The following is a 15000-nucleotide window of genomic DNA, read 5'->3' on the forward strand; positions in this document are numbered from 1 at the left end:
ATGCTCGAGATAAACCTTTTGACTGTGAAAAGGGTTTACTTTAACCAAATGAAATTGCTTGGCGGCAGGTACACAATATATATATATATATATATATATATATATATATATATATAAATACATACATTTCACAACAAATTAATGTCGTAGCACACTGGTAAAATGATACTAATGACCCACTTTCGGAGAAGAATAGGCGAAAGTAAAAAGATCCGTATATTTCGATCAGTATCTGTGATCCTCTTCAGCAGATGTGTTACAGAGTGGAGAGAAGCATGTATATATACAAAAAAGTGAGGTGAACAAGTAGGGACAGGGACTCAGGTCACGTGTCCGGGGCTACCAATGTCCACCATGGTCCACGTAGCGCCGGACACGTGACCTGAGTCCCCGTTCCTACTTGTTCACCTCACTACTTTTGTATACATACATGCTTCTCTCCACTCTGTAACACATCTGCTGAAGAGGATCACAGATAGTAATTGAAATATATGGATCTCTTTACTCTCGCCTATTCTTCTCCGAAAGTGGGTCATTAGTATAATATATATATACACATACATACATATACCAAGGCTTTTTCCCCCTTACACGGGAGGTAGACAAAAAACAAAGGCATATAATTCATTCCCACCCATTCCATTCCCTACATACTCCACTCCCCTCCACCCTCTTCCCTCCCTCTTATCTTGGCGCTTTTTAAAGTAAAGGCATAATATGTATATATATATATATATATATATATATATATATATAGACATATACATATATATAATATATATATATACACATATAGATATATATATTATATATATATATAATATATACATATATATGTATATATATGTATATATATATATAAATATATATATATATATATATATATATATATATATATATATATGATAATTGAGACAGTGTTTGATTTTTGTCTCTATTCACTCCCCAAAGTATCAAACTCGATACATTTATTCTGACACCAGACAGACTATTCAGTTCAGAATAGGTCCTTGCCTCTGATGAATGAAACTTTCTGGTACCCTAAGTTGAATGAAATCGTCTGGCGTCAGTCAGAACAAAATCAACAAAGTTTTAGCCTTCTTTACTTTTCTCTGATTACCCAAGTTCAATTTTGATAAGCAGGAGGAGGAGAGGGAAGAGTAGGAGAAAGAGGAGGAGTTGGAGGAGGAAGAAGAGGAGGGGGAAGAGGAGGAGGAAGAGGAGGAAGAGGAGGAGGAGGAGGAGGAGGAGGAGGAAGAAGAAGAAGAGAAAATCTATCATCCTGTCAGGTTTGAAAGCCCAGTTAAACTTACATTTCGGTCTCTTAATTCAACACTCGCCAACCGCCACTTGTGCGGACGGTTGACGAGTGTTGCATTGAGAGATTTCCTAGTTGTACTCGTATACATTTTGTTGCCCATCTTTAGACGATTTTATTCAGTGGAGGGGAATATTCCGTCCTTAAGGAGTTTAAAGATTCATAAGAACATAAAAATGAAAGAGACTGCAAGAGACCATAAGGCCTACACTTAGCAGTTCCATGTCCATTACCACCTATCATCCCCTTCCATAGAGTCATCTAACCTTCTCTTAAAACAACCAATAGTTTCAGCGCTCACTACCTGGTTACTAAGTCTATTCCATTCGTTAATCACTCTATTGGTAAACCAGTTCTTGCCTATTTCCTTCTCAATTTACTTCTAAATCTATCAAAGGAGAATAACAAAGATTACCAAAGATTTCGAGGAAGGCCAATCTTCCTACTACTGAAATATTTCTTCCCAAGCTGACTTTGCTTTGTGATGCTAAGGTACTTTGTGGTCCTTTCGACATCAAACTGTGCTGTTCGATTATGGGAACTTTGGGTGTTTTAGTCATAAATCTTATGACTTGAACCCACCATAAGATACACGGTTACAGGAACCTCTTGTTTCAAATGTGTATAGATGTACTAATTCAGCATTTCAAGTGAGAAACAAGTTCAGACTGTATTTTCAATTTAGCAACAGGAATTCTGCCTCTGCTCTGTGCTGTGTCGCCTGTGTCGCCTGTGTCACATGCGTCGTCTGTGTCACCTGTGTCACTTGTGTCGCCTGTGTCACTTGTGTCGTCTGTGTCACCTGTGTCACCTGTGTCGCCGGTGTCACCTGTGTCGCCTGTGTCGCCTGTGTCGCCTGTGTCGCCTGTGTCGCCTGTGTCGCCTGTGTCGCCTGTGTCGCCTGTGTCACATGCGTCGTCTGTGTCACATGCGTCGTCTGTGTCACCTGTGTCACTTGTGTCGCCTGTGTCACCTGTGTCGCCTGTGTCACTTGCGTCGTCCGTGTCACCTGTGTCGCCTGTGTCGCCTGTGTCACCTGTGTCGCCTGTGTCGCCTGCGTCTCAGTTTCCCCTTAGGTTTAGATCGATCGCCCGTGCAAGAAAGAGCAGTAAATGTTTGATGTGGTTAGTGTATTTACTCCCTAAAACCTTCATTTCAGATCTCTCTTTGTGTTTGTGTTGCGTGTTTTTTGACATTTCCCTCAGCATTGTAATTTTAGTGAATAACATTTTGTTTCCGTGTTTGTTTTCAAAAAGTAAATGGTACAACCTCTCTGTTAAGTTCACCATATGTACTACTTTCTTTTGTCAGAATGATACTCCAACTCTAGTACATTGTATATGTGTGCCTGTGTGTGGGAATCGCGCCGATATTTTGTAGTTGTCAATTTATGTCTGTATAGCACCCAAATGGCCATAACTGGGTGACAGCATGACAGCATGACAGTATGACAGCATGGCAGCTGTTTTGTGATAAAATAGGTAAATATCCATCAATGCAAAGCTCTATTGGTGGTTATTTACCAACTTTATCACTTAACATCTGTTATGGTCATACTGCCATGCTTTCATGCAGTCATCCTGTAGTTATCTTAGAGTTGATAATGGCCATTTGAGCTCTATACAAACATACATTTACAAACATAAAAATCGGCGTGATCCTTATTAGCCAAATGTCATATCATTTACACGCAAAGTTATTTTCCTATATCTAGAATATATCTACAATTCATATAAATCCCCTCTATTCGAAAAAAAGAAAAGAAAGGAAAAATGTATATGCATACATACATACATATATACATACATACATACATACATACATACATACATACATACATACATACATACATATATAGATACATACATATACATTATATTCATACATACATAACATACATACATATATACAGACATATATGCATACATACATACATACATACATACATACATACATACATACATACATACATACATACATACATACATACATAGATATATATATATACATACATACTCACATACATATATACATACATAACATACATCTATTCATCTACCTATCTATCTATATATATGTGTGTGCGTGTATATATATATATATATATATATATATATATATATATGTATATATATATATATATATATATATGTATATATATATATATATACAGTATATTTATATATATATATATGTATACCAAGAGCTTTTTCCCCATGTAAGGAAGATAGCCAAATAAGAGTCACGTACCTACTCCCACCCATTTCACTCCCCTCCACCACCCTTCCCACCCCCTCTCATCTCAGCTCCTCATGGATGACGGGTCATCCCTGTATCCGCCAACTACCGTGGGTCAAGCGCAATGCAATAAGACACAGAACATTCCCAGGAAGGCCCCTTCACTTAATCGACGACCTCTCTTCTCCTAAGTAAACGCTTCTAGTATCCAGCGTCTTCTAGTTTTTACAAAATTTCGCTGAATATTGGTGTGTTCCTAATTTGGTCCCTCCAATGTGTGGACAATTGTGTAAACAAGGTCCTCGACACTTGCATCACGTATGAAGTCTGAGTGGCCACCTATGGTGTTCGAGCACGCAGTTACGAGGGATGTTGGGTACCGTGTCGTGAGTTCAATTCCCGGGACACGCTATGGGCTTCTTGCGTTGGTTCCCGACAGCCCTGGCCAGGCGGGGTAATGACCAAGCATCCGCCAAAAAAAAAAAAAAAAAAAAAAAAAAAAGCGGCTTGCCGAAACTAACAGGTCTACCCTACCAGGGGTTTCTCACTTCCCACTTCGTAAGAGTGGGAGGGTGAGATGTGGTGAAGCTTGGCAGAGACCACCGACCACCTTGTTCTACAGCAACTCCTCTACGTTCTCTCCTATCCAGCGTATAAACCTTTTGGAATAATACGGTGCATCGTACATAATTACCAGATACAGCTCAGGGGTATGGAGACCGTACGCTCCTTGACTATCTACATTCTACTAATTTCTCATTGCATAACCCATACACCGGAATATCTGGCATGAAGATTAAATGTCTTAATTCAACGCATATGTTTGTGTACATCTGGTAACATAGCTGAGGATGCAGGCCACGCTCGGATGTCTATCTCGCTCATGAATTGTTCGTGTCTACCATTATCCGGGTATTCGCCGTTACCTTGCCCCAAAGCTGCAGGTACCCACTAATAATGCAGAATGACCTTAACGGTTTCAAACGGGTTTTAGTTGACGTGTAACTTTCAAAAGCGTCATCTAGAAATTGTATTGGTAACATAAGCAAGAAGGAGTGTGTTTCCGGAATGCCCGAAGATTTACGTACGAGTGAATAACAACCCCCCCAAAAAAAAAAAAAAAAAAAAAAAAAAAAAAAAAAAAAAAAAAAAAAAAAAAAAAAAAATTATAATACAAAATGAAATAAAAGAATAAGATAAATGAATGAAATAAGATAAAAGTAAATAAATATATAAATATATGGATAAATAATAGATTGATAATAGAAATAAATGAAATAAGAGCAAATAAACAAATAAACAAAATAATATAAAGACATGAACAGATGAATAGATAAACATATAAATGAATAAATAGATAGGTAAATAAACAAATAAATGAATTCATAGATAAATAGATAAATTTATTGATTAATTATTATATAAATAAATAGGTAACTAAGTAAAAAAGTAAATAAATACATAAATGAATAAATGAATAGATAAATGAATAATAAAGAAGAGACTGTTACTTCTAGAGCAATTGCTAAGACATCGTTATCAAATACCAAAGCTGAATACACGAAAGTTTAGAAGAATTTGCCTCTTCATTGTCGTCCCACTTAGACAGATCATATCTCCCCTCTCAATTATCATCCAGCGACGTTCATTTCAGTGTGAGTGTGTATGTGTGTGTATGTATGTGTGTGCGTGTGTGCGTGTGTGTGTGTATGTGCGCGCTCGCCTGCGTATGTATATGTGTAATATGACATGAGGTTGACTAATGGCAGTTTCATGAATATGAACTTAATATTCTCATTACTTTATGAACGGGTGATTCTCTATTTGTGATTTGAATTACAAATGTGCCTATTAACTTTGGTTAGCAATAAAGGTGATATATGTAACATCACTGCCCGTGCATGATTTTGATTACGAATTATTGCATGTCACAGGACAGAAAAGGCTATGGAAAGAAAAGGAATCAAATGACCATTAAACTTTAAGGGAATGTCAGTTATCATAAGAATATGATGATGTTTTTTCTCTTGTTGTCGGGATCTCGTATTTCAGATCTTGGACGTTAGGTTCTTGATTTTAATGGTCTGAGAACCTTTACTCACAGGGGATGACCTAATTAGCCTCTCCGACGTGAGCGGGATTCGAACCCGTGGGGTTGATCTCCCTTGCGGCTGTTAGCTGACCCACAATGACCCCCCACAACCAGTTGTGATAGGATGACAGTTAAGAATATATATATATATATATATATATATATTTATATTATATATATATATATATATACATATATATATATATATATATATATATATACACACACCATCAGTAGTGTTTCTGTTACTAGTAATGATACTACTACTACTACCACTAATACTACCACTACTACCACTACTACTACTACTACTACTACTACTACTACTACTACTACTACTACTGCTACTACTACTACTACTACTACTACTACTACTACTACTACTACTGTTACTACTACTACTACTATTAATACTACCACGACTACCCTTACTATGAGTACTACTACTGCTGCTGCTGCCATTACTACTACCACTACTACTACTACTACTACTACTTCTACTACTACTACTACTACTACTTCTACTACTACTACTACTACTTCTACTACTACTACTACTACTACTTCTACTACTACTACTTCTACCTGTACTACTACTACTGCTACTACTACTACTACTACTACTACTACTACTACCACTACTGCTACTGCTACTACTACTACTACTACTATTACTACTACCACGACTACCCTTACTATGAGTACTACTACTGCTGCTGCTACTACTACTATTACTACTACTACAATCCCTATTACTATCACCATAGGTACTACTTTCTTTTGTTAGAATAATACTCCAACTTCTACTAGTACAGTATTACTATTCGTACTATGACTACTAATAGAGGAATGGCTACAAAAAGAAGGCGAGGAGCCTACGCCAGGAGGCGCTGAGTACCTGCGGCCGAAGCCGTCACTGCTGGGAATCGGAGAGGAGTGTGGGATTCGAACCCACAACTAAGTGAATACGAGAAAAGCACCCTCCCGGCTACGCCACCAGGAAGAGGGAATTTTTTGAAGAGCAAAGAGACGAAACAGAATGAAGAATTTTGGACAGTAGGTCAGTTCCCGGGTGGTCTGGAAAGAAAGATAGCCATAACACTGGAAGCAGAGAGTCCAACTGGCCGACAGCACTATCGATCAAGGGAAAGACTTCAGTCTAAACAAGGAATTTACAGAAAATATTGTCTTGAGATATGGGTCGCTATTGGATGATCTATCGAAAAGGTATGGAAGAAAATAGCCAAGAACTAGTTTACCAATAGAGTGGTTACCTAATGGCATAGACTTGGTAACCATGTAGTGAACGCTGAAACTATCGGTTGTTTTAAGAGAAGGTTAGATATCTTTTTGAATGGGGATGATAGGTGGTAATGGACATGGAACTTCCTAGTGTAGGTCTTATGGTGTCTTGCAGTCTTCTTCCTTATGTTTTTATGAATTTTATGTATGTTTGTGGTATACTATTCTATCCTAACCACGCAATGGTATGCTAAAAAAAAATCGTTAAACAGTAACGTGGGAAAATATCTTCCATAATATCGACCCAGATCACCAAAAACAATGATTGAGAGTCGGTTTAACGTCGCGAACTCCTCTATATCGGGAGGCCCGTACGGTGCCCCTCACAGAGGATTTTGCAGCGTGGTCCAACTCGCTGGCGCCAAGGTTCGAACTACCGGTACTTCGACCTCCGCCGCAAGTGGCGACGCTCTAATCCGCTTATGTTATTGAGCATAGCTACACACACACATACATATACACACTCGCACACACACACACACACACACACACACACACACACACACACACACACACACACACACACACACACACACACACACACACACACACACACACACACACACACACACACACAAGTGTGCGCTACAAGGAGTCCGTTCCAGGTGTAGCATACGTCGTGAGCAATTTGGCGAAATGGAATTTGGCGAAATACATTTTTGCAAAATGCAGTTGATACAAAATATTGGTAAAAGTAAAACTGGCGACATACAATTTAGGAAAAACAAATTTGGTGAAATTGGAATTTAGCAGTCATAATTTAGTGATCATATGGCAAAATATCATTTGGCGAAATGCTATTTGGCGAAATATAAACAGGTGAAATATTGTTTGGTGAATTAGTATTTGGCGAAATAATCTTTGGAGAAATATGAATTGGCGAAATGTTATTTGGCAAAATGATATTTGGCGAAATTATTATATGGTGAAATAGTATTTGGGGAAATAATATTTGGTGAAATGTAGATTGGCGAAACATTATTTGGCAAAGTAATATTTGGCGAAATATAAATTGGCGAAATGGTAATCTCCCGAATGCATATAGTGCGTGACCGTGTTGAGTTTGGGACTCAGTTGAATAGGGGAAGAGTGGGAGGAGGGGTGAAAGGGGGTGAAAGGGAGTCTGGGAGAGGTGTTAGTGGGGTAGGGGGAGGGGGAAAATGGGAGGGGAGGGGTACGTGGGGGTAAGGTGGAGAGGAGAGGTAGGGGGTACGGGGGAGAGGGAGGTGGAGGGAGATGGTGGAGAGGTAGGGGGTAAGGGGTAAGGGGGAGTGTTAGGGGAGGGATGAGGTTAGGGGTTGGTGTGATTATTTCTTTGATCATTTCTTTGCGGCAGTCACCATTTTCGCCAAAAGAAACATAAAACATTTTCACCAAAACGTCAGGAACCTCGAGCTGGAGGTAATTCCGGAAGATGCGTCATGAATCAAGACGAAGAAAGTGTAATTGGGAGTCTCGTCAAAGATAAATTTTGGGACACAAACTTGGGGGTGAAAAAAATCCTTTCATGTCCGAAAGGAAATCTCTGAATTAATGCGAAACCCATAATCGAGACTGACTGATTCACAAATACGACCTCACCAACCGTCAAGGACAAACTGTCAGAAGATCACAAGAACGACGACATTGCGGAAAAAAGAAGATTCACACATTCAAGATTCTCGTCAAATGTTTTGAGTTCGAAAGGCTGGAGGGCGACTTCGCTTAGTATTCTAGGCTTCCTGAAGGACACTTCAATAATGTGTCTAATATTCTTATAAATTCAGTTTTTCTTAGTTCGTCATTCAGGTTCTCAATATATGACGCAAAAGCGATTTGACATTTGAAGAATAGAAAAACAAAAGACCTAAGTCGTTTCTACTCAAACGAACTCACTTGAGTCGCGTATGACAGGGGCTTTAGCCAGCTTGAGACATCACGAGAGTTGCAGTTTCTTCCGTAGGTGCAAAGGCAGACAGGCAAGTGGCACCAGATTTAAATAAGATTGAATATCAAAGCAAAACATATATGTGGGCGAGAGATGAGACAGGCCAGAACGCGAAATTAGTTTTGACTTGGTAATCGCCCTCCGAACGTCGTGTGATGGCCAACCTCTGCACGGGCCCCTTAGTAAGCATAAGCAAGCATAAACAAGATATGTAAAGTATCCAAGTATCATTGTTAAATTATAGCTGAAATAATGGCTTCCATGCATATCTTTCGCTAGCTTCACACTTTCGTGATGACGAATAAGTTATGCAAAGCATATATTTGTCAACGTTCAATTACAGATGAAATAACCACCAATTTTGACGTACAAATAGAAAAAATTGTCAATTTTCTTGAGGTTTTCTTCCATTGGGTTTGCAGAGGCCCCCTAGTGAACACAAACAAATTATATTAAACATCAATTCATTGGCGTTTTATTACAGCTGAAATAAATTAATTCAAGCGAATACAGCAGAAAAAAATCTTTTTCTCTTGGCCATTTTCTTTTATTGGCTTCGCAGAGGATGCTAGTGGGTATAAATTTATATAAAAATTAAATCTATCATCATTCAATTGAAGCCAAAACATATCCTTCCAGACACATACAACAGCAAAAAGAACAATCGTTAATTGAGAATTTACACTAGAGTGAATTAAATCAACTGACGGGAGATGCAATACACACACGCGCGCGCGCGCGCGCTAATAATTTTATTATCGCTTCGCTGTGGGGTGTTACTTCAACTCTCGCGGGCGAGGAGTTGGGTGTGTGTGTGCGTGCAAGGTCAGTAATACCCTTAGATCGGTCATACGAGCTCTGAGCTCTCATCCGGGAGGTTCATAACTGTCGATCGCGAGTCCAACACGTGATCCAAGACCATGGTGGTGAATCACACACACACACACACACACACACACACACACACACACACACACACACACACACACACACACACACACACACACACACACACACACACACACACACACACACACACAGAGCGACACACACACACACAATGCTTGCGGACTTGGCGGGTTAGAGCGTTGGTACTTGCGGCGGAGGTCGAGGTGACTACAGTTCAAATTTGCAACCAGCGAGTTGGACCAAGGGTATGGTTCATTCAATTCCACGCTACAAAATTCTCTGTATGGGGCACTGTCCTAGCCTCCTGATAGTGGGAGTTCACGACGTTAAACCGAATCAATTCTTATCTAAAACATCTTCAGTTCTCACATCTTGGAATAGGCTTTCATCTTCAGCTGACGGTAGACAGGATAGATATAGAATATAGAGGGTAAACAGGTTATATGAATACTTGTCGAACTGATGATTATAATAATGATGAACTCTCCCACAACAGTAACGTTCCCTCTGTGAAAAGTGTTTATAGATTAGGTCAGCTTGCTAGAAAGGGTTTTCTGATCATTCTTGGTTTGCGGGGCTGGTATATACTCGGAACTTTACCTAGCAAGTGGTCCTGAACACAGGAGATTGTGTCCACGGTAGTTCACCACAGTGAAGTTACCCGGAAGAAGTTGATGTATCACACAGTGAAGTCCAGGGCACCTCACGTCCGAGGTGAGTAGTGGTCGGGGGTCATTACTCAGAGTAGATGCCCTTCCTAACATCTTAGCCACGGCCAGGATTCGAGCAGTCGCTAAGTCCAGGTACGGGCGCTACCAACGAGCCACGGCGGGGCCACTAGAAGGAGTTTAGTTAATTGATCAAATAAGTGAAATGAGATTAAAGCGAAATAGAATAAAACAAATAAAAGAAATAAAATAACAATGGGACGAGTGTGCGGAGTAGGGTACGGCTGGTTAATTATAATTCATCAGCCGTACCCTACTGCAACAATAATTATTGTTGCAGCTTTCACGAGGAGGACGGTTCTCCTCAGGTCCTAGGACATAATAATATAAAAACTGAGAAGACTACAAGAGACCATAAGGTCAGTTACATACCCTTCACTACCTGTTATCCCTATCCATAGATTTTTCTAATATTTTCTAAAAACAATAAATTGTTTCAGCGTTCACTACATAATTATTAAGTCCATTTCATTCGTTAACTATTTTCTTGGTAAGCCAGTTCTAGCCTATTTCCTTCTTAAACCTAAATTTGTCCTATTTAAATCCATTACCATGAGTTCTGTCCTGGTGATTCTTGACCACTGGTACATATATCCTATGGTGGAAACAATTACATGGTACATGATGAACGACATACATGATGAACATGTCGTATCTGAAATTTAGTATCAAAGCTGTAATTGAATTATAGCTGACTAGTCAAATGCATACATGAGTGGAATGTACATTTTCTTTCTTGATAGGGTTCACTTTAGTGTAGAATTTTCATATTAAGTCATCTTCTCATTTTCTAATTTTGTGCACTTTTTTGTATACAGGGTAATTTGTATTCTCTTATCTTTCTATAATTTTATTTTTGTTGTGCAGTTTTCATTTGTAACAGGGTAATGTATCAAGATGATTTAACATGGCAATTACCGACAAAAAAAAAAAATAAAATAAAATAAAATAAACAGCATGTGAGGACGGGACATTTATCAGATACACTCGCACTTGAAATAACTTCAACAAGCGAAACGTTTTACATTTGATAAAGGTTCCCTCCTCACATGGTGTCTGCTCGGACCTAAATGTATCAAGCATAATGGGTAAATGGCAGAAGAGGGGTTAAGAATCACATGCCTCGGCTTCTGTGACTTCAGTGATCATACTTGCTTGCTTGTTTGCAGTGCATTCTCCATGCTCACAGCTGCGTGTCGACTTAGCCATCAGTGTCTGGGGCGATCTGATCAAGACACACGAGGCAATAAATAACTTAAACTGAGCTCAGAACTGCACGGGGGAGACTTAAGGACATTATGCATTGTGAGAGGAAATTAAGTGTATGCGATTTCATCTAGAAATCTAATCGAGTATCTCTTAGTATTACCTTAGTGATTAGTCTTGGTTCCTCGTGTTGCCTTGGGCAGGACATTTGCGAGGGAAATAGATGAGGTAGGTGAACCGGGAATTGAGGTTCTGTGGTGTAAAGGGTGCCGCACGTAGAGACGGCGTTTCTTTTTTAGATGTATATAAGATACGGTAAAAGTCTGGGGACATTTTCTTATAGCAAGGCTTTTACGATAACATACTATTTCAACTCCTTACATATCAGGTGACGTTTTACTTGTCTTCTTACTCGATCTGCCTCGCAAACTATCTTTTCAATCTTCGTGACATTCCTCGGTGGCGTCAAGTTTATAGTCTATCTCGACTGATTCCTTCTGTACTTTTTTTTTCTGGGGGGGAGGGGAAGGGCGCTGACAGACTACTATTCATTTATCTTCTCGGTAGAGAGCGAAAGTGAAACAATGAAGTTATTCGTAATTATTTTGGTACCAGATCAACTATCTCAGTGATGGCTTCTGGGTTATGTCCCCAAGACCTGCTCTAGTAACATGTGATTCGGTTTAAGAATAATTAGAGACGCTTGCACTATACATGCATAGTTACGTGTGTATGTTTCAGCTTACCAGTACTACCACGGCCCCACCAAAATATATTTCGTAAAAGTAATGCATGTTTGTGTGTGTGTGTGTGTGTGTGTGTGTGTGTGTGTGTGTGTGTGTGTGTGTGTGTGAGAGAGAGAGAGAGAGAGAGAGAGAGAGAGAGAGAGAGAGTTCGTCCTCAAATGAGCGAAATCGTCAGAGGCCACACCAGTCTCACCAGGGAACCCATCATAGATGACCTGCCAGAAGACCCGCAAGAGGAACCGTCAGAGGTCCCGGATGGGTTTCGCCAGGATCTCGTCAAAGGTCACGTCAGGGGTCTCGCCAGGGTGTCGTTAATGGACACACACACACACACACACACACACACACACACACACACACACACACACACACACACACACACACACACACACACACACACACACACACACACACACACACACACACACACACACACACACGCACGCACGCACGCACGCACACACACACACACACACATACACACATATATATATATACAAATAAAATGTGCGATATTGTGATATAATAGAGACAAGGCATGGTAGAAGTGTGGAAATGGAAGAAAAAAAAAAGGCAAAACGAGACTACAAATGTAACCGAAAAAAAAGTATAGAATTTCGAAAAAGATGCAAATGACATCTGTAGAGATGAATCTAAGTTGTCCTATATATTTCTAGATGTTGATATAAGAGATAAAGGAAGAGTATATGAGGAAGTTATGAAACAAGCTGAAATAATAAATGAGGTACTCTAATCTGTATACACCAAGGAAGAGGACTTCGAGTAAAAGAAGTGAAGCACCTTGTTGGAATGGGTATCATACAATGTCTGACAAACAGAGGAACGGTTGTAACGGGTTGGCCAGTGAGGTTGTTTAATGTGTGCCTAAGGGAGAAGAGTATACTGGAGGACCGGAACAATGCCTGTGTAGTTTAACTTTACAAAGTAAAAGAGGAAAATGTGATTGTAGTGGTTTTAGAGGAATAAGTTTGTTGAATGTAGCTGGGAAGGCTTGTGGGGGGTTTTTATTTGAGAGGATTAGGAGAGGAACAGAAGGAGTAGTTGGTGAGAAACAGTGTGGGTTTAGAAAAAGGTAGAGGGTGTGTGGATCATATTAAATTTTTGTGGTAAGACAGATTTGCGTTTTTGTTTTTTTTTGACAAAGGGTAAGGATGTTTTCGGGCCTGTATGGATTTTAAGGAGGCATATGGCCGGGTAGACAGGAAGGCATTGCTGATATATGAGATGGGTAAAACTGTTAAGGGCAATCAAAGACATTTACATGAGCAGTAGAGTTTATGTTAGAGTTAGGAATAATGAAAGAGTGATTTGAGGTGAAGGTGGGGGGTGTACCAGGATTGTGTTATGCCACTATAGCTGTTCATTGTGTACATGGACGGCTCTTGCCTTACGTCAATCCCCGTCCCTCCCAACGATATATTATTTTATGTCTGAAACTTTACGGCAACAACTGCCTGACCCTGAACCCCTTTAGGCGTCAAGTTTGTCCGTATATCTGACAAAATTTTGAGTGGCCATATTTTCCGTAACGAAGAAGACTCCGTCAGAAATTTCCGAAACGTGATTCTGTGTAATATCAACAGGGCTGCAGAAATACTGAGAACATCAACAAATATTAGGACTTGACGGAAACATTTCATATATTTTTCAAAAGACGAGAAGGAGAAAAGGGAGAATAAAAAGCGAAGACGTAGAAGAGGAACGAGAAGAAGAAGAAGAAGAAGAATAGCAACAATTCGGTGATAGCCAGAAGAAGACGGAAAGAGGAAGAAGAAGAAGAAAAAGAAGAATAAGATGAAGGATATGAAGAAAAAGAACAACGGCAATAACAACAACAGCAGCAACAGCAATAATACGGTGATAGCCAGAAGAATACGAAGAAGAAAAAGAAGAATAAGATGAAGAAGAAGAAGAAGAAGAAGAAGAAGAAGAAGAAGACGATGGAGAAGAAGAAGAAGATAGAGAAGAAAATGAAGAGGAAGAAGAAGATGGAGAAGAAGAAAAAGAAGAAGAAGAAGACGGAGAAAAAGATAGAGAAGAACAAGAAGATAAAGAAGACAAAGGAAAGGAAGAAAAGGGAATTATATCTAAGCGCTTAAAACTAGGCTTAGTGATTGTGCTAAGATCTTACGCCTAGGATTATGATGCGGAACTGAGATCCGGGTCTAGCTAGACTTTTTTTTTTTTTTTTTTAAGACTCCTGGTCCCGGATGCCAAACTCGGGCAGCGAGCCAAGACTTCCCGCGGAGCCAAACTTGAAGATTACTGTCCAAACCTAAAGCCCCGGACACCCCCCCACCCCACCCCACCCCACCCCCCAACCCCGTCTGAGGTCTGTTGACCGGAATTGCCGGCAATCAACAAAAATTTACCTAAAGTTTTACGTGGGTCGTTAGTTCACGATAACGTATGCATGGGCCAAGAGTTTGGATATTTTATGCCGGGAAAAAGAAGTTGCGTCTCGTGGGGACCTGAAGAAGAGTCCAAAGAGACGCGAGGTCGAAGCTTCTCGA

At 39.7% G+C, this 15000-nt stretch overlaps 1 protein-coding gene across 2 annotated transcripts in view; it reads left to right on the forward strand.

The window, feature by feature from the left end:
* LOC143034378 (somatostatin receptor type 2-like) overlaps window positions 1-15000 on the forward strand; it is a 255493-nt gene that overhangs the window by 152469 nt on the left and 88024 nt on the right. The window lies entirely within an intron of this gene.

Source organism: Oratosquilla oratoria, chromosome 17 (assembly GCF_046742065.1).
Source record: "Oratosquilla oratoria isolate Oo_2021 chromosome 17, ASM4674206v1, whole genome shotgun sequence".
Lineage (NCBI taxonomy): Eukaryota > Metazoa > Arthropoda > Malacostraca > Stomatopoda > Squillidae > Oratosquilla > Oratosquilla oratoria.